Source organism: Dermochelys coriacea, chromosome 26, assembly GCF_009764565.3.
Source record: "Dermochelys coriacea isolate rDerCor1 chromosome 26, rDerCor1.pri.v4, whole genome shotgun sequence".
Taxonomy (NCBI): domain Eukaryota; kingdom Metazoa; phylum Chordata; order Testudines; family Dermochelyidae; genus Dermochelys; species Dermochelys coriacea.
Window position 1 is genome coordinate 2,903,965 of NC_050093.1, and position 20,666 is coordinate 2,924,630.

The following is a 20,666-nucleotide window of genomic DNA, read 5'->3' on the forward strand; positions in this document are numbered from 1 at the left end:
TGGAAGCTGGTGAACGGAGAACATTTCACCAGTTTTCCCACTCTCCATGGAAACCATTGGGCATAGCTGTAGTGAACATAACTGCTATTGCGTTAAATAGTTGGGTGTTTGTCTTTTCGTGAAACACTAAATTGCTGAATTGCATCGGATGAAGTGAGCTGTAGCTCACGAAAGCTTATGCTCAAATACATTTGTTAGTCTCTAAGGTACCACAAGTCCTCCTTTTCTTTTTGTGAATACAGACTAACATGGCTGCTACTCTGAAGCTAAATTGCTGGCTTGCCAACAAAGCGACCGGTGGAATGAAGTTAGATTGTTATAATCCTGGCCCTGAATGGGGTCCTAACCCCCAGCTTAACCCATCAAAGGCATACAGGGTGATTTGTAAACTGTTTTATTATGTTTCCCTTTCCTTAGATTTTTAGCTTTTGACCCAACCCGTCTGCATTTCTCAACCTTGTCCGGTTACTCATTGAAGTATAAAAAGTCCCAGGCACCATATATTAAAGTTACTAAGGAGTTTATTATTTTTAATTTTGCTTTGCTGGTGCCCAGCTTTCTGAGATCAGCTCTTCCCTCCTTTCCAGCCCCCCACAAATCCAAGATGCCTTTTCCACAGAACACCCAGCTCTAGGGCAGTTACTCAAGGTACTTGACCCTAAGCACATCGGAGAGGTCCATTGTCCCGGTTATCCCAATAGTCCATCTTTAGCAGCAGTGGATATTTCAAAAGGAGATGAACAGCTGTCATAACGTAATGAGTGAATGATGCAATACTACAGCTCATAGGAGGTAATTTCCACTACCTTCCATTGTCACTCCGAATGGTTTGGATCTGCAATTCACAGGAGCCAAATTACATCTGCACTCCACCTACAATGGCACCCATTTCATTCTGACTACTAATTTATGGTAAATTGAGTGCAGGTGCACCCCATTTCAAGTTAGTCTCCTTCATATTCCATGTGAATGGGCAAGATTGAAGGATTCCTGTTTCCCAGTCCCTGACTGACTATGGGACACTCTAGCCATCGGAGCAGGACTCCTGGTTCTGTTTCCAGATGATGCCAAACAGTTGGGCAAATCACCTCACCTTGCTGTGCCTCAGTTTCCTCAGTTTACACTTGGAGATAACAACACTGGCCTCCTTCGCCAGAGGATGTGTTGTGAGGCTCAGGTGATGTTAGTAAAGTGCTCTGAGCTCCTCAGATGGAAGGTGCGAGAGAAAGAGACAAAGTATGATGATCTTTATGTAGCTGGCTAACAGTTGTTCCCCTGTAGCAGCCAGAGACAACCAGACAGAAGAATCATCCCCACCTGATAAATTCAATCCATTAGGGAAGTGGATTCTAGCACCTGCAAGAGGTGACTGCTCAGTATAGAAGCTGGAGACCTGCTCCTCCTCACATAGCCTAATTTAATGGCATGTGAACTGAGATATAGTATAGGACGCTGGGACGACGTAGGCCTCTCATGTCAGGGCCCTGGTAAGTGTGAACACATGGCACAGCAGCACCAAGCCTCTGGAAATGGTCTAGCCCAGTGTCAAAGGCACCAGGTGAATACGCTGCTTTTCATCTGGCTGTTAGCAGTGCTCCTCCTCCACCCTCTCCTCCCTATACACCCGAGACTTCTGGATTACAGAGGATTCATCTTTGGAGCACTCTTTTCCTTTCTCAACAGGGTTCCATGAGCCTGTTCCAAAGCCCACTGAGATAAGTACGCACTAGTGCTGGATGAAGTCCTATATGGAAAGGTTTCAGAGTAGCAGCCTTGTTAGTCTGTATTCGCAAAAAGAAAAGGAGTACTTGTGGCACCTTAGAGACTAACATAACATAACATAAGCTTTCGTGAGCTACAGCTCACTTCATCGGATGCATCCGATGAAGTGAGCTGTAGCTCACGAAAGCTTATGCTCTAATAAATTTGTTAGTCTCTAAGGTGCCACAAGTCCTCCTTTTCTATATGGAAAGGTGACTCTCAAACAGGCTCAAGTGCTGGGGAGAGAGTTTGAGGGTTAAAACTGCTAGTCTTTAGCTCCTTGGCAAACAACCAAGGGAATTTCCTTCAGATTCAATGATCATTAGGGGAAGTAAGAAGGCGTGAGAATCCAAATCTTCCCTCAAATCCCTTGTTAAAACTCTCTTTTTCTGCAGTGTCCACAAGTTATGAGTTCACAATAACAACAGCAAAAAATCCCTTTATCCCTCAACAAACCTTTAAGGCCCCAATCCTGCAAAGACATATGCACCTATTTAACTTTACACACCATGGCTTCCAAAGGGACTACTCCCAGTGACTGGAGGTAAGCACGTGCATAAGTCTCTGCGGGATCAGTGCCTCAGTGAGCCTCCTCCTCTGTATTTCCCAGGGCCTCCTGCCTTTTCTAGGTCTGCCTTTTAAAAACTCATTGGGACAGGAATGATCTTAAATGTAGAGTCTTGTTCAGCAAAAAGCATATTACTCATATGCAATGCAACAAATAATGACATACAATAACGAAATATATAAATAATACAATAAAAATAATAAAATACTGCTTCCAATAATAATAATCAGAGAGGGTAAAATGGGCTGAGGTGCATTTCCTCCCTCAGACTCATGCTTAACAGATAAAATGCAAACAAATCTGGACGGTCCATTGTATACATTCTCCCTAATTAACTAGTCCAGTTAAGTACCAAGCATAGATGAAAAGAAAAATGAAAAATATCCCACAAAGCAATTAGATATCTGAATATTTGCATAGCTCCCACCTCAGTGTCAGATAACAATCTGGAGTCTCTGATCCTGTAATAACTCATAACTATTAGTATTGCTAAAAAGTGCTCAGACTTTGGTTTTACAACAATCGTTAGTTTGACTATATGGCATGCAGAACAAATGTTCCACCGTGTCCAATAGATTATGGTCGGTAGGTTCTGTTTATCCTGAGATCTATAGTTTCGCTCATACCAAATTCTTGTCACCTTGCTGTTTCCATTCCTCCTATTTAGTACTTTGATTTGTTCAGTTCTACTAAGAATCTCCCTTGCAGCTTGTTGACTTATCATTCATCCCTGTGAGTTCTCATTCTCTCTTCTCCTGACAGCTTTGCCTAATGTACTTATTCATTCAATTTAAATAAATCGAACAGGGGCCTATGACAGCCGATAAGTGAGTCACACAAGAACAAACAGAAAGGAAGCTCTGCAAATAGTCAAATGTCAAGTAGGAATGGAAATCTGTCCCTATAGCTCCAGCGAACCTTAGATGTCTAATATTTATGGCCAATTGATGTCATTAGAAAGTAAATAAGCCCTCTTATGCTGCATTACAAAAGATTAACTGCAAGCAATGGAGTTTAAATAGCACAGATAAGTGCAGATGGAAATAAACCTGTTTAAAGCTGGAAATATTTGCTGGACCTCCTTGCTGCTTTTAAGATAATTGATCTCTGTATATCTGTATTGAATCTCACCATAAAAGCTTTGAAACATCTTCTGGCTTCTGAAACAGCTTCTGCCATCTTCTGGAAAAGCCAACCTTGGTTGGGATTCAACCTTTCTTTATCTCCCTAGAGCGTAGGAATTTTTTCCTTCCACAGACTACTGGATGGGGGAAGTTTTTTTAAATTAAAATGTTAATTTCAGTGTTTATCCATAAAAAGAAAAGGAGTACTTGTGGCATCTTAGAGACTAACAAATTTATTAGAGCATAAGCTTTCGTGAGCTACAGCTCACTATGTCTCAGGATACTTAGACCCCTATGCAGAGAATCAGCACCAGACAGACTTATGCAACACTTAAACCAATTCAAGCCCTCAAGATATTTAAGTGGTATGTAGGCCTTGTGTAGGTCCTTCTGCTTGGGGTGAATTTCACCTTTACCATGTAATTTGCCCAGCTGCTGAAGAGGATATTAGGAAAATAAACAATCATCCTTTATATTATTTAAGTGTTTTTCATATGAGGATCTCAAAGTGCTTTAGAAACAGTCCACCAAGGTAGGTATTAATTATCCACATTTTGCTAATAGGGAAAATGATGCAGAGAGAGGAGAAGTGACTCACTCATGAATCCTGATTTTCAGTCCCTTGCACGGTTGCCATTGTACATTGGCTGTTCTGAACTGTGCCATCTGCTGGACACAGCTTTATACCAACAGTACAGCCCAGCTATCTGTAACTGTTGCAACGTGTGCATGCATCTGAGGCTGTCTACACTTGGAGCAGGGGGTGTGATTCTTAGCTCCAGTGCTGTCACACTACAAGTACTCCTTTTCTTTTTACTAAAAATAGACGCGACGCGAACGGCAGCAGGGTGTCGGATGGATACCTACTCAGGGCAGCTAGTCCCTCCTGCAGCTTGTGTTGCTGTGACTACATTCTATTCAGTATGTCTCCTTGATCCGGGAATCACATCCGCAGCTCAAAATGTAGACCTACCCTCAGGGTGAGTTTGGGAGCGTGTGTGTGTGTACAGGATTATTTATATGTGGTACCTGATATGTTTATGTTACGGAGAGGCTTGGTCAATGTATGTACAATAAATGGGTAAGTGTGTGTGTGTATAATATATGTATATGTGAGTATGCATGAGGGCACGTATGAAAGGTAGCCAAGATTTTTTAAATGTGACTAGTGATTTCCGGTACTCTGTTTTTGGGTGTCGAACCAGAGAAACCTTAAAGAGGGCTGATTTTCAGTGAGTGTGTGTCTGTGTAGAGAGTAGATGAGTGAGTTTGTGTGTGCAGCATATGTTTGTGAGAGTGTGTGGGCCTGTTTGTGAGGATACAGCACCTGGATGAATCGTCTATACAGTACACAGCTGCGCCAGTCTGTCTATAGCATATATTGGTGCAGGGTAAGTGTGAGTCTGAGTATGTTGGGTAGGGGAGGGGAGGACACGTAGTCAAAATAATAACTGAAACATTGACGACAACTGTGGACCCCACCCCACAGTCCCCAGTGTCCTTCTCGGCTGCCCGCCGGGCACCATCTGTAGGCGGCATCTATGCCAAGTCAGTACTGTGCCACTTTTCACTGCCGAAACATTTAGTTGATCCTCCACTGCTGCTTTCAAGATGATTAATCTTTGCACGGCTGTGTGTTTAGGCTCTCCATAAAGGCAGGTGCATGTGTTCATGTGCTGCTCTCAGGGCTGTTAATGTAAGCGTCTGTTTTACAGCCCAATTGACAGCCGTATTGTTCTGGCAGGGTTACAGCTCTGACATGTGGAATCAATCTTTTTAACCTGTCAATTAATCAGTGGGCAGCTGTCAGACCAGCTGAAAGGCCTGAAGGACAGTGCCCTTTCAATGGATTATACTGGATGCTTGGTGAAGTAAAATTGAACACTTCAGCTTCAAGAAACTCTCTCTGCATTCAGAGCAATGCTTAACTTTGCTTTTACTACAGGAAACAATGCGGGTTCCACGCTGCCCGAACCGAGGTTTAATGTAGCCAGAAAAATGATGACTGGCTGCTTCATTTTGTTTAGTAGCTGGCAAAGCAGGTCCTTAAAGGAGATCACAGGACACTGCAGAACTGAATGCATCCGATGAAGTGAGCTGCAGCTCACGAAAGCTTATGCTCAAATAAATTTGTTAGTCTCTAAGGTGCCACAAGTACTCCTTTTCTTTTTGTGAATACAGACTAATACAGCTGCTACTCTGAAAACTGCAGAACTATGACACCCCCAAATAAAGAAATCAATAAGTGGAATGCAGGGTTTATCTGTACAGGACAAAGGCTGTAAGATGCGAAGTGCAGGTGAGAGATGGCAGAATGCACAGCTAGGGAAGCCAAACCGCCAGGGGCAGAGTAGTTCTCCCCTATAACTCTCTAGTGCTGTGTTCAGTCTGATTTTGAGTGACAGGACTGCCATCACATCCTTTGGGAGACTGTTCCACCAACTATAATGCCCTCCTCATCTGCATGTCTCCCTTGCTATTCAGTCACATCTTCCACCTTTACTCAATTTCCATGTGTCACTCTGAGATGTGTCATCTGTAACGCAAACCCTGGACCTGCTCCTTTGGAGCAATGCAGACATTCCTTCAGCTCCCACTCCAGGCTCAGCACTACCGTGGGTGAATAGCTGCTTTTTTTCCGTTTGTTGGGAATTCTGAAAAGTCATAAGTAATTTAGTTTTGGGTTGACCCAAAACAAAAAAATTTCATTTTCACCGACTCAAAAAATTGTGGGGGGGGGGAAACTGTTTCAAGTCGAATGAACCTTTTTCTTCCTCAGAATATTTTTACAAAACTCAAATGGAAGGAAATTTCAAAATGAAAGATCATTTCATTTCAGAAGATGTCAAAACAAAACATTTTGACTTTTTTTGACTTTTCTTTTTTCCAGCACTAACGATTTGATGAAGCCGATATGAATTCACAAAATGCTTCTGTGCTGCCAAATCTGTATTTTTCCCCCAGATAGTATCAATTGAAAAATTTTGCCCAGCTCTGATCAGCACCATGCTTGGTCACTTCATTATCCTGATTGGCGATGCTAAAACTGCTCATACTGCCTTGAAATTAGCTTCTTCTTAATTCCTCGACACTGATTACTAATGGCATCTGGATTCATTTCCTTGACGGCCTTACGTCTGGCCCTTGATAGGGACAGAAGGCGGGGTAGAAGGGGTCAAACAGGAGAAGCAAATCAGTGTTTTTTCGCTATAATTGAAGCAAAATGATCTCTGTGGCACATGATAATCATTTTAATGAGGTTTCTGGGAGCAGGAGTCCTCACCTTGTTCTGGGAACAACATCAACACACAAAGCTCAGATAAGTCAAGGGAACTGACTGTTAAAATCACTACCTTAAAGCCATGTCTGCCATTTTGTCTCTGTGTGTAGGAGGAGGGTCAGTCTCAGTCTCTTTGATTTGGCCAGTCTCAGTAGTGTCCCTGGCTTTATTAGTTGGTAGAGCAATGCTTTTGGTTTTGGCTTTTTACGCTGTGGTCCTTGCTGGTTTGTGGATCCTGTGATTTAGAGTTTAAATAAAAATTCAGAGCAATAGTCAGCTGACAGCGTCATTCTTTTCCTGGTCTCGTAATAATGTGAAACAAACCAGTCTCATGTGTGAAACCCATAAAGGATCAAGGCTTACCCAAGACACAGCCCAGCTCACCTAAAACTCAGGAACCCAGCATAGCTCACCTATCAGCCAAATATGACAGAGATGGGTGCCTTAAAAATCCCTAGAGTGCATTGCTAAGCCAAGAGTTCCTACATAAAATGTATGAGAACCCTCTTGTCAAAGGAAAGGAGATTTTGGGATTATGGCAGTGGCCTGAGACTGTGGAGATTTGAGTTCAATTCTGGGGGCTGCCACAGATTCCAGGAGTGACCTTGGGTAAGTTACTTAGCTGTTTTGGAATAACTTGTGTGGACCTTCTTATTCTGGAATAGTGTCCGGCTGGGGAGCAAGTGTGATCGCTATCCCCATACACAGCCCATTTGTAATTTCCTTGTGGTTTTTCACATCCCCCCTTTCTTTTTAATTCAACGTAAATATTTTTGGAATCATGAAAGAGGACTAGCAATGGCCTTTACACCCTCCTCCTCTCTCAGATGGCAAGGTTTCTCCTCTTCAGATGCTGCGGAAGCCAGAAAACATCCACCCAAAGGACCTGCAGTTCTAAATGACCAAGATCTCCCAGCAGCAAGTAGATCAGGTGGGGAGGAAAAGCGTAACCTTGAAAATAGCTGCATTTCCCTTGTCCCTGAAGCCTAATGTACTGTGGTGCTCATTGAGCGGCCACTAATTTGATTCATATGAGAGGCTTGACCCTATTCCACCAAGTGTTTTCCCGCCTGAATTTCTCTAACTGCTTGTTTATAGAGAGTATATGGGGCATTTTATGGTTTTTAAGCTGTTTAGGAACTCAGCATTTTCTTAAGGCCATCCCAGGAGATCAGGGTACAAGCCACAAAATATTTTTTTCTCCCCCTCTGCCATGGTGCCTGTTCTGTCCCTTGTGGTTTGGAGCTGGGAGAGGAGAGAAGGTAATTTGTTTGGTAGCAGTATCATTTATGTGGAGGTGGTTCCAAATGCTATTACCTGTGTTTAGCACAAGCAGAGAGCAGTGAGTGCTTCTGGGGTAACCTCTCTCAGGATCAAAAAGCTATGGGGACAGGAGAAGTCTATCTCAGAGCCTTAATCTCACAACACCACCTTTCTCTCAACTGGGAATGGGCAGCAACCTGGGTGCCAATATGCCTCTCCATGATTTTAGATGATTGATCTCTCTAAAGTGTTTTTCCCTCCCTTGCCACACAGGCCCAGCTAGATTAAGCAATTATGGATTATTTTAGTGTCAGAAGGCCTTGGACAATTAGTCATGAGCTAAGGAGTTGCCACATGGCTTTCCATAAAGGGAAATCATTACAGTGAGGGGGAACTGGTGGGCCCAGTTGCTAATCAAGCTGCAATGATGCTAAATATTTAGACAGAGGGATGTTTGTATGAAATGCTACAAGTCACTCCCAGCAAGACGCTGTGGAAATCTACACAGTGTTTTCCCAGGGTGGGGTTTTCACGGACCAGGGCCTTGAGGAAAGTACAGTAGCATCTTGAAGGAAAAGCTAGAACCCAAAGAGGCATATCGAGTGTAGAGGAGAGGCCTCGCCCGGGCTGGGAGGATGGAGCTAGCTAGGTTATCTAAGCAGATTTGGAGTCTTGGTGCAGGGGAACATTGACTCTCCTACCACACGCTCTGAGCCCCTGGCAATCATCAATAAATGTATCCAAATATGACCGCGGTGAGGTAGGGAAGTATCATTAGCCCCATTTTCAAATAGGGAAATAAAAGTAAAATCCTACAGGGTGCCTATAGCAGAGCAAGAAATTGAACTCAAGATTCCAGACTCCCAATCCAATGGCATAACCCCTCAGTACAAATTGCCCCACGCCACCAAAGGATATTATTCATGAGTGAATGCTTGTAAAGCACTTGATGATCTTGTGATAAAGGGCACTAAAGAAGCTCAAAACATTAATCATGATAACTTGTAAATTTACATCCAGGCTTCTGCTATAAACACTTCTTTCCATCTTGCTTCTACTTCCCAAAACATGTTTTCCAGTTTCAGCCTTATAGTGATTTTTTGCAGAGGTTGGGGGAAAATGCTCATTATAAAGATCTGAGAAGTCAGTTTGCATTCCTTCCTTCAACAGAGAGAACCACAGACAACTTATTTCACAGAGCAGGGCTCAGCAGCTGTACTATGACCTATTCCCCTTCTCAATACAACAAAAAGTTCTCTATTTATGTCTCTCCTTTCCCATTGCCCAGTTAACAGCCTGTTAATATGCTCCTTTGCAGAGATCTCAGCCACTTCCCAAGACATTGGAGCTTGTAGCTCTGATTCTTAGGATCAGTTTAAAGATGGAAAAACCTGAGAGATGATCAAATCTGCTTCACTAGGCAGGTCTATTGATAAAAAGCCTTTCAGATTTAAACATTTTATTGAAGCGAATGAAAAAAATATATGTAATACATAGGTTGAGAAAAGAGTGTCTGTACATCTGGGTATAGTGCTTAGATTATCCACAAATAGTTTGTTTCTAAGGCATATGATACATAGAGTACATAAAAAGAAAAGGAGTACTTGTGGCACCTTAGAGACTAACAAATTTATTAGAGCATGCTCGGGAGTCTAATAGGGTAACAGCCAGAGGAATTCTCTGGGTATTAACTGCAGCTTCAGAGTTGCTCGAGTGCAGACAAGACATTGGTAGGGTAAGAGGGGCGAGGTTGGTAACCCATAAAATCGTGGGTTAATTCTGCAACTGACCATGTAGTGACTTCAAGGAAGGCTCCACAGAGGTGCAGGGGTCCAATTGCACAGGATCAGTTGCTGGATTGGGGCCTTACTTTGTAATTCCCTCTGCCCCCTTGAAAATACACTAAATCCTCTGCTGGAGTAATTCCACTAACTCCAATGGAGTGGGGCCAGCAGATAAAATTAGATTAGACTCTAAAGGATCCTCTCTCCTCCACCTGCTCATACCGAAGGATTTTAAGGTTTCTTTGGCAGATCAAAGTGAGTTTACAGTGTTCCCTTAAACAATTTTAAAAAAAAATACTTTCTCCCTGTGGTGTCTGCAATAAAAGACAATAGATTAGACAGCCACAGAGTGAGTCCATGGCTGTAAATCATTCTCAGGGACTCGCTGTCCTGTGTGAGCAGCCTGAGCTCTGCCTCTCATAGTTTATGGTGTCATCAGAGTCCCAGAGTCCCAGAAGTGAATTACAGCCTGGCTGTCAATGGGTGGCCATCTATTATCCTACATGTAAACAGGTATTCAAATAGCAGCTCCGGTGCCTTCTTCTCAGCATTTAATCATGCCTGTAATCTAACCCCAGTCTTTGCCAAGGTCACTGCTTTGATTGCTCCTTCTCCAGCACTGCAGGTTTCAGCAGGCAGTGGTGACAGCAGCCTGGCTTGTCAAACAAGCTGATCGTCCCCCAGATTCACTTTGATGCTTTGTGCAAAATAATTCAGTCGCGACGAGGCCCAATCACTGTCCTGGAGCCTAACTTCCACTTCCACAACAGAGAAAAAGAGCCTCACAAGAAAAAGCCACAGCTGCTTGGAAACAGAAAGGCCATAGTCTTCAAGAGGGGCCATTGATTCTGCCTGCCTCAAATGTTGGTAGTCCAATGCGAGGCACTTTGGGCTTAGTGTGTGGTACTTGTCCCCATGCCTGATCCACAGATGATAGGACTTTGCTTTAGGTCGCAGCTTATTCCTTCAGCTCAACAGTATTGCCAACCCCAAGCATTCAAAAATCATGAGTCAAGCCTCAAACATCATAAGATTGGTTTAAAAATAATGAGTTTTAAAAAAATAATCAATTTGGGCCTCATTTTATTCGGCTTCTGGTCTTTGAGCCTTTGGGGTACACTTGGGTCATATTTCAAAGCTTTTCTCTGCAACCTTTAGGGTTAAAAACTTTTTCAAATGAAAGCTGAGATTCTCACCTAATCACTTGATTCCAGGAGCTGAGGATCAACAAATATCACAAGTCTCATGATAAAATCGTGAGAGTTGCTGGTGCTGATGGGCTAAGCTCTGGAGGTCCTGAGTTCAATCCCCAATGATCATCAAGTTGACAGTTGTTATACTTACATCACCTTGGGCATTTACACCAGTGCAAAGGGGGAACAGAATGCTTCTGACTTGGTAGCATTTCCCACTCAACGTTGCACTAGTTTAAATGACAATACGCAGGGCAGGGTGATGGAGAAATAGGCCCAACATACTTCACATTAGCATCCCAGAATCAATTGGGTCTTACAGTGCAATGACACCCCTGGGTGTGGCTCTACAGTGGCATGAACCACTTTTAGGGCAATGCTTGTTGCAAGAGACCCAGCCCACATGGGAACATCTATTCCGATATTTTTAGTGACATAGCTTCAGCCCTGTGAGCCCAAGTTTGTAGACTCAGGCTTTGAGTCTTCCTGCTGTGTGGTATTTTTTTGCAATGTAGATGAACCCATAGAGAGGTGACTTGTGTACATATCTTACTCACTAGTAACCCTAATTAGTCTTGTATCAGCAAGTTCACCCATATTGACAGACATATCCTTCAGGGGCTTCATGTCTGCAAATGATGAGAGAAGCAGAGTGTAGAGATCTGAGCACAGAACTGGGAATCAGGACTCCAGAGACTATTCCCAGCTCTTCCAGTGATGCATTGAATGATCTGGGTCAATTCTCTTCCCTCTTCCAGGCCCCAGTTTATCCCTTTGTGTAATGGGGCTAAGAGTGCTGCTTATGCACTGTATCTCACAGTGAAGATTATTGGGTTAATATTTCTCAAGTGCCTTCAGATGAGCAGTACTGTGTAAACTGTAATTCACACAGCATCTCACAAGATAAAGTGCCATAGAACACATATCTGGCCAGATTCTGCCAGATGCTGAGCTGAAGTCAATGGGATCTCAAAGTGCTCAGCAAGCCCTTGAAAGGATCAGGTCCTTGATGGGTATTCAATAATCTATTCATCAACCTCCCCACCACCCTGTCTTTCTAAAGAGCAGCTGAGAAATTTCTCAGTCACCAGCCACCTTACAGGCAGTAAATCTGCAGAATATAAAGATGATTTTCATTTCCACTGGGCTACTCTAGTTTTCTTCCTAAATATTTCAGAGGAGTTCAATTCATGGCTTCTCTTTTGGTGTTAAAAGAAAATAATAATAATAATTTTTTATTTAAAAGGGAGACTGCAAAGCTCCAAGCACAGGGGCCCTCTGTATTGTGTTTCAAATGGTTCCAGGCTTCATTACTAGCTCTTAGCAAGTTCCGTATACATCACCTAGTTTAATTCAGCAATATCATCAATGTCAATGGGTATCCAGCGGCTGCTGGCTATTGGTCATCTGGACCTGACACATACTCAATAAATACTCCATAACCCTTGACAGCCGCTCGCAGATTAGCCTGCAGTGAGCGATTGCACAACCAACACCTGCTGAACCAAATCAGCTCAGTGACTGATGGTCCTGTACTGAGCTCTGACCAGAAGTGAGATCAGTGGAGGAATGATTTTATACTTTAAGAAAAGAATTAGAGATGGTGGTTGGAGTGAGTGGAAAGCCTGCACGAGGTTTCTTATTCCTTTCGGCTCCCCGCACCACACTGAAACCCTCAGCCCAAATATCTGTGATTGTATTGGATGCTGGAAGCTGCTGGGTAACTCTGTTACTTTAACAACTATTGTTATTATTTTAATTATTTATGTTCTCATCAACATCTTTATTTCATGTATTCATTTATTATTAATTATAATATATTAGTATTTTAAACATATCAATGGGTTTTAAACAGGTGTTTACAGATAAACACATATTCAAGGTCAACATTTTCAAAATTGCCCAAATAACTTAGGAGTAGAGCTAGCTGAAATTTCTTGACCAAAACCTTTTACTTTTTTTATTTTGGGAGGGTGGGGGCATTAAAATAATTTGTGTTGATTTTATCAGATTTTTTTGGTCAAACCTCCCCTTGCTCACCCCCACAAAAATCCTTCTTTTTTGTTTCAACATTTTCTAAATGAAACCTTTTGATTTTTTGATTCAAAACAAATTTCCCTTTCAAATTTTCCTTTAATTTTAGTTATTAAAAGTTTAAAACATTAAAAATCCAAATCCAAATAAAACATTTCATATTGGGTAAAACAAAATATTTTTTTCAACCCAAACTTTTTAAATTTACTTTTTGAAAAATTTTGTTTTCTGCTTGACTCAGAATGATTCCTTCCCCCCATTTTTTCAGAGTAGCAGCCGTGTTAGTCTGTATTCGCAAAAAGAAAAGGACTTGTTGCACCTTAGAGACTAACAAATTTATTTGGGCATAAGCTTTCGTGAGCTACAGCTAACTTCATCGGCTGCAACCCATTTTTTGTTATCAGCAGCAAATTGAAAAAATCTGTTATCGTCTGCTAAGAAGCCTAGATACCATTCTCAAAAGTGGCTCAGGTATTTAGGAGCCTAAGTCTTGTTGACTTTCAATGAGACTTGAAGCAAAAGTATCAAGAACACTTAAGTCCCATTTACAAAAGAAACTTAAGACTTAGGAGCCTAGTATCATCAAAAGCAATATGACTCAGGTTTCTAAATCATTTAGGCTCTTATTTTACATGAAGTGCTTTGTTGACCTGATGCCCTCTCCTGTTTCTGGGCAGACTATTCCATTAGTTGTTGGGCAGTTTGAGAGGAAGGTTGGTCTTGCTGTTAAGCCTGTAGACTGGAAAATCTGCGCTCAACCCACAGCTCGGCTTCAGACTCCCTGTCTGACTATGAGCAAACGCTTATGGCCAGATTTTCAAAAAATTGTAATTCCCAAAGAAAACTAAGGGAGCTTCTGGGTATTTCTGAAAATCTGGTTGCTAAATGGGAGTTGTTAGGCACTGTGCTATTTTGAAAACTTGGCCCTTAATCTTTCTATGCCTCAGCTTCCCATGAGCTGGCCAGGGAATCTCTTCAAAATGTTCAATCTTCAAAACGTTTTGGGATTTTGTTGAAAAAATGGAAATTTTTGAATAAAGCAGGCATTTGTTCATGAATATTTCTATTTCATGGAACAAATATTTTCCATCAGAAAAAAACATTTTGATGGAAAAATTTGGATCGTCTTTAAGTTCCCCAGCTGTGAAATGGATAATCCTTTCTTTCTCACCACTTGTCAGTCTTGTCTATTTAGAGCAGGTCTACACTTAAAACTCTGTAGTGCTGCTGTAGTACTTCATCGAAGATTCTCCTATGCTGACGGGAGAAGTTCTCCCATCGATGGGGGGTTTGAGGACAGTATAACTATGTTGCTCAGGGATGTGGATTTTTCACACCATTATACTGACATAGGTCTGTAGTACAGACTTGGCCTGAGATTGTAAACACCTCTGGACTGGGTGTGTCTCTTACTGTGTGTCTTATTAGCACCTGGCTCAATGGGCCCCCAATCTGAGCTGTGGCATCTAGTTTCTACTGCAATGCTAATATAAGAATAATAATCTCACTTGTTTTATCATGTTCGCTTCTGTCTGCTTAGGATCTGTCATCATTTTTCACTCCCCAGAATATCTGTCACTGCATTTTTGGCTGTAGGATGATGTTTTGATTCCAGGCCTTATCAAGCTTTATCTGCAATCCTTCTGCTCATAAAATAAAAAAAATAAAACTGTCCCTGAAAATGTTTTCAGGAGCCTGTCTGAGTAAATCCCCCAAAACCCTGTGAGGGTTTAATGTACTCTGGCTTAATTGATGTCCCCAGTTTTGAAGAGCTGTCTGGATTAGGGATACGCCAAAGTCTTTGAAAATAATTTGATTTGTTGGAGAGCTGCTGTATCTGCTGGTTTTCAGAAACAATGATGCTCCCACTGCCAGCTTAAATCAGATACCAGCCTGACCTCAGAAAGCAATGTCTTTCCTTATAAATTTTGGCATCATATTGAGTTACATCACCCGAGCTGCATTATGTGTTGTTACAGGCAAGAAGTCAAGCAAGTTAATGTGGCATCTGGCTGGACTTAAAGAGGTATATACCAGGGTTTGAAAGATGAGGAACAAACCTTTGCCCTCTCTTAGCTATTGAAGCCCAAAGGGAGAGCTATAAAAAACTGTTCAATCCACTGACTACTTTATTTTGCCTCAAAATAGGCCTGCTGTGTTTTTCTTTGCAGATGGAAGTTCCCATATTTCCGTTTGTTTTGATGAAAACTTTCCATCACTCTGAATGGTTTGAGATTTTTTTTGACCAGGAAGAACAACAGTGATTCTTCATCATCTGAAGGCAGGAGAGTCTGGCAGTTAGAGCTCCATCTGGAGGCACCATCTGTAGATGCTACAAAAGCTTAGAATGAGTGCAAACGAATGCTCTCGAGAAGTGGGTGAGTGATACAGGGACTGAAGGATTCTCTCACTCTGCCGGGAGCTTGTCAGCCCCTGCCACAAATCAGATCTGGTTATATTTATGAGTACTCAAGGATGTAACTCTAGGCAACCTGGTCAATGGGGAGAAGAACATTGCTCTTAGCATGCCATTGGTACACAGCTGGACATGATTTCAAAAGTAGAGAGACTCATGCTTTGAGATATACTCAGATGGTCTCAAAAAACAGTAACACACACAACCTCAAAAACACAGAGACTCCTACAGACAGGCACACTTGCATGGTGTCAGGAAAGAGTCATATCCATGTACACACGCATGGAGACAGACATGCTCAAAAACAGTAATGCAGACAGACACACACCTACACACACATGCAATGTCACAAACACATAAGTACTCTTAATGACAGAACTGTGACTAGCCACTGATGAATCCAGCATGAAGAAAGGACAAGTTCCCACTAAAGCAAAAGAGATTTTACTGTGCGTGCGCAAAAAAGGACCCAAGATGCACAGATCTCTCAGTGTATCAGTCAGAAAAAGAGTACAATCAAAACTCCCTAGACCTGGCTCAGAAGAGAATACACACACACACAGGATGAAATATTATCTTGGCAATAGCCATTCCCTTCCCCATTTGCTTTCCAGACCATGATATTACTGACTGGCAGCCCTCAGAAAGAGCAACCAGTTCTCACAAATGTGCACTTCTCTTGTTGCTGCTTAATTTGCGCCTAGCTGCTTTACAGAGCCCCTCACCAATTAACCAATAAGTAGCTAATTTAATTTGCTCTATCAGGGTGGCAGCCCACTGAGTGTCATGGTGGATGGACAGAGTAATTGCTATCTGTGCCTGCTGACTGCAGGTTCTAGTCCTGTCCACTTGAAAGGAAAAGAAGCCCGACTTTAAATGGGACACATTTAAAATTGACAGAATCCAAAGTATACTTAATTCCCACTTTCTTACTCTAAACATTTCAGCACAAATAAAGCCCTTAGGTTTAGGTCAAACCAACTAAAGTGTCTATCTCTGACCCTAATGCAGCATGCTGGAGGTTCTAGGATCCTGATTCTCCACGGTTTTCTACTGTAAATATTGAAACTAATGCTGGTTGAAAACATTTTGATGGAACAGTTTTCCATCTGAAAATGCAGGCTTTGCAAAATCAAAATATTTCATAAGATTATGTCGATTTTGACTACATTTTAAATGGGAAGAAGTTAGAATGACTTTTGACTTTTACATTTTATTTCGGCAATGAGAAAATGTTTCATTTGTTTCATCTCAACTTATTTCAATTAATTTCATTTAGACTTTTATATCATAACAAAATATTCATATGAATATTATATTGTGTATATATACTGCTGAATATTATACATCTACAATATATGTTTTTAATATAAAAGTCAAAACAAAATGAATTGATGTTATCAAAACAAAATCTTTAGAGGCTTTTGAATCAAAATTCTTCAGAATTTTCATCCCACAGGAAATTTCAAAATTGCAACTTTTCTTTCTGATTTGGAACTTTTTTTAAAAAAATTTCAGATTTTTCCATGGAACGGAAATTCTGGTTTCGATCTGCTCTGATTGAAACCTCTTCAACGTGAGTGCCAAGTGAGTATAAAATGCTGCCATTCTGATGCAATGGAGTTTTACACCCATGTTGCACAGATGTCAACAGTTACACAAGCTTCACGGCAGAACAGAATGAGGCCCTGGATTTTTAGTTTCTAATCCAACACCCATTGAAGTCAGTAGTAGTCAGGCTCTTAATGCCCTTCCTCCCTTGTATCATTCTCTCAGTGGGAAATGTGAAGATTAGAGATTAGCAGCATGGAGCTTGGAGTTTGAATAAACCCACAAAATTTGAACAGTCTTCACCATTGCCCTCACTTCTTACATCTGCACGAAGGGACTTGGATTCTCCAAGGGGAAAGCTTTCTTGGGAGATATTTGCAGTGCTTCCTGCTTCTGGCTGGGCTGATATACCAAAAGCATGAACAACATTTCTTGCCATAATGTCCCCTTAGGATTTTCTGGTCAGTGAAGCCCCAAAGTTAGCTCAAATCCATGCAAGAAGAAGGGTGGAGACTGAAAAGTCTACACTGGGATGGGCAAAACACAGGGTTCACAGGGTACAAGTACCTGCAATTACATCTGCTATCAGCAAAAATTGAGCTATTGTATTGTTCGTTTAAAACTAGAGAAGGGATGGACAGGGGAAAAGGGAGAGAGGAAACAGACCATAATATTATGAAGTGCTTTGTGAAAACTGCAAATGGATGGGTACGTTTTCCGTCTACCTAGGCTCTGCCTTGGAAGAGTTTTTCACTATGATTGTAATTTATGTTTTCCTTTGTCCTTGTAAAATAGTTTAGTGGTTTGGAAATGATTTAAAGGAGGAATAAATATGCAAAACCAGAGCAGGTTTCTGTCAAACTGCAACTCCTTTTGGTGCAGACAGAATGCAAGGCACCTTGCGCAGATCGATAGCTTGAGGGAACAAATAATTTTGTCTGGCTTATGTGACATCCTCAAAACATTTCTGATCTAATTCTGAGCTAGCCAAAGTATATTAAATGTTTTGGGTGTTTCTTTAGATCGATTTTGAGACCGAGCTATTGAAAACAAATTTGGGGGCAGGTGGGATTATGTCTGTTGGCCTCTAGAACAAAGCTGGTTTATTTTTTTCTACAAGAGTAAAAAATACTTTCAGTCAGTGGAGACAGCTGACGGGTGAGTACCCCATAAGCATACATGCATGTGTGGGCACACACACACACACATACAGAGCTTTTGCCAGCCAATTGATTTCAAAGGCTGGGTAGGAAAACTAGGCCAACTGCTGATCAAAAAAGAAGGACACTGACTCTTCAGAGGATATAGCATGTAAATATCCCGTTTTGTTCAATATCTTCATAAATGATCTGGAGGATGGTGTGGATTGCACTCTCAGCAAATTTGCGGATGATACTAAACTGGGAGGAGTGGTAGATACGCTGGAGGGGAGGGATAGGATACAGAAGGACCTAGACAAATTGGAGGATTGGGCCAAAAGAAATCTAATGAGGTTCAATAAGGATAAATGCAGGGTCCTGCACTTAGGATGGAAGAATCCAATGCACCGCTACAGACTAGGGACCGAATGGCTCGGCAGCAGTTCTGCGGAAAAGGACCTAGGGGTGACAGTGGACGAGAAGCTGGATATGAGTCAGCAGTGTGCCCTTGTTGCCAAGAAGGCCAATGGCATTTTGGGTTGTATAAGTAGGGGCATAGCGAGCAGATCGAGGGACGTGATCGTTCCCCTCTATTCGACACTGGTGAGGCCTCATCTGGAGTACTGTGTCCAGTTTTGGGCCCCACACTACAGGAAGGATGTGGATAAATTGGAAAGAGTACAACGAAGGGCAACGAAAATGATTAGGGGTCTAGAGCACATGACTTATGAGGAGAGGCTGAGGGAGCTGGGATTGTTTAGTCTGCAGAAGAGAAGAATGAGGGGGGATTTGATAGCTGCTTTCAACTACCTGAAAGGGGGTTTCAAAGAGGATGGCTCTAGACTGTTCTCAATGGTAGCAGATGACAGAACGAGGAGTAATGGTCTCAAGTTGCAATGGGGGAGGTTTAGATTGGATATTAGGAAAAACTTTTTCACTAAGAGGGTGGTGAAACACTGGAATGCGTTACCTAGGGAGGTGGTAGAATCTCCTTCCTTAGAGGTTTTTAAGGTCAGGCTTGACAAAGCCCTGGCTGGGATGATTTAACTGGGACTTGGTCCTGCTTTGAGCAGGGGGTTGGACTAGATGACCTTCTGGGGTCCCTTCCAACCCTGATATTCTATGATTCTATGATTCTAAACATGGTCAGCTGAAATCCAATCTAAAGGAGGTAAATGGAGTGGACAATGCCAGGAATCTGTAGTCTGGAAATATACCCCAAACTGTCAACAAAGCCTCAGATATAGAGAATAGAATGCGCTGGTTTTGAAGAAAGTCTTGCTTTTTCTTCTTTTGAGGCCACTCTTATAAAAGAACTCAAGGCCAGATGATCCAGTGCTCAGCACTCAGAGATATAGCCAGATGGGCAAAAGAACTCAGCTCCCATGTCGGCATGTCATTATGGGACAGGTTTTCCAAAGTGCTCACCACCCAGCAGCTCTCATGGTGAAACAAATGGCTGGAATTTCAACAGAAATCCGCACCCAATGTGCTAAGTTTTTGGGGTGGCTAAATGGGAAAATCTGGCTCCAGCTTGGTAGCTGAGGCCTTCTGAAAATTCCAACCTTATATCTTCAGACAATGACATGTACTGGAGCCTCCTGCCTATAAAATGTCTGGTCATCATCAGCACAGCTGCACTGTGTCTAAGTCACTGGTTCTCAAACTTCTGTACTGGTGACCTCTTTCACATAGCCAGCCCCTGAGTGTGACCCCCCCCATACATTAAAAACACTTTTAAATATATTTAACACCATTATAAATGCTGGAGGCAAAGCACGGTGTGGGGTGGAGGCTGACAGCTTGTGACCCGCCATGTAATAACCTTGTGACCCTTGAGGGGTTCTTACCCCCAGTTTGAGAACCACTGGTCTAAGTAGAGAGGACATACCAAGCAGGTAGGAATAGAAATTATGCGCTGGGAAAAACGGCTCTCATCTGTCCTGAAAATTTCAGCCAGGTCTAAACATCAGTCCTGTGTCCTGATCATTTGTGGAAGGCATGAAAAATAGGGATGAGAGCTGTTGTAAAAGGCTGAAATCTCATGCAGTGCATAAACAGGACTTTCTGTGTATAGTGGTTTCTATCAATAGCTGCCCCTTTACAATTCTACCCCCAAAATACAAAGTCAGCCTTGCCCAATCCAGTTTTATTTTTGAGATTTAAGATTACTTTTTAAAAACAATTTCTCATTTTCACAGGGACTTCTGCACTTTCTGGTTCAGTTTGGGACCAGAAACAAGGGCCATATGCCATAATAAGACAGTAAATATCATGATACCTCTATATAAATCCATGGTAGAATCATAGAATATTAGGGTTGGAAGAGACCTCAGGAGGTCATCTAGTCCAACCCCGTGCTCAAAGCAGGACCAATCCCCAGCTAAATCATCCCAGCCAGGGCTTTGTCAAGATTGACTTTAAAAAACTCTAAGGATGGAGATTCCTCCACCTCCCTAGGTAACCCATTCCAGTGCTTCACCACCCTCCTAGTGGAACAATGTTTCCTAATATCCAACCTAGACCTCCCCCACTGCAACTTGAAACCATTGT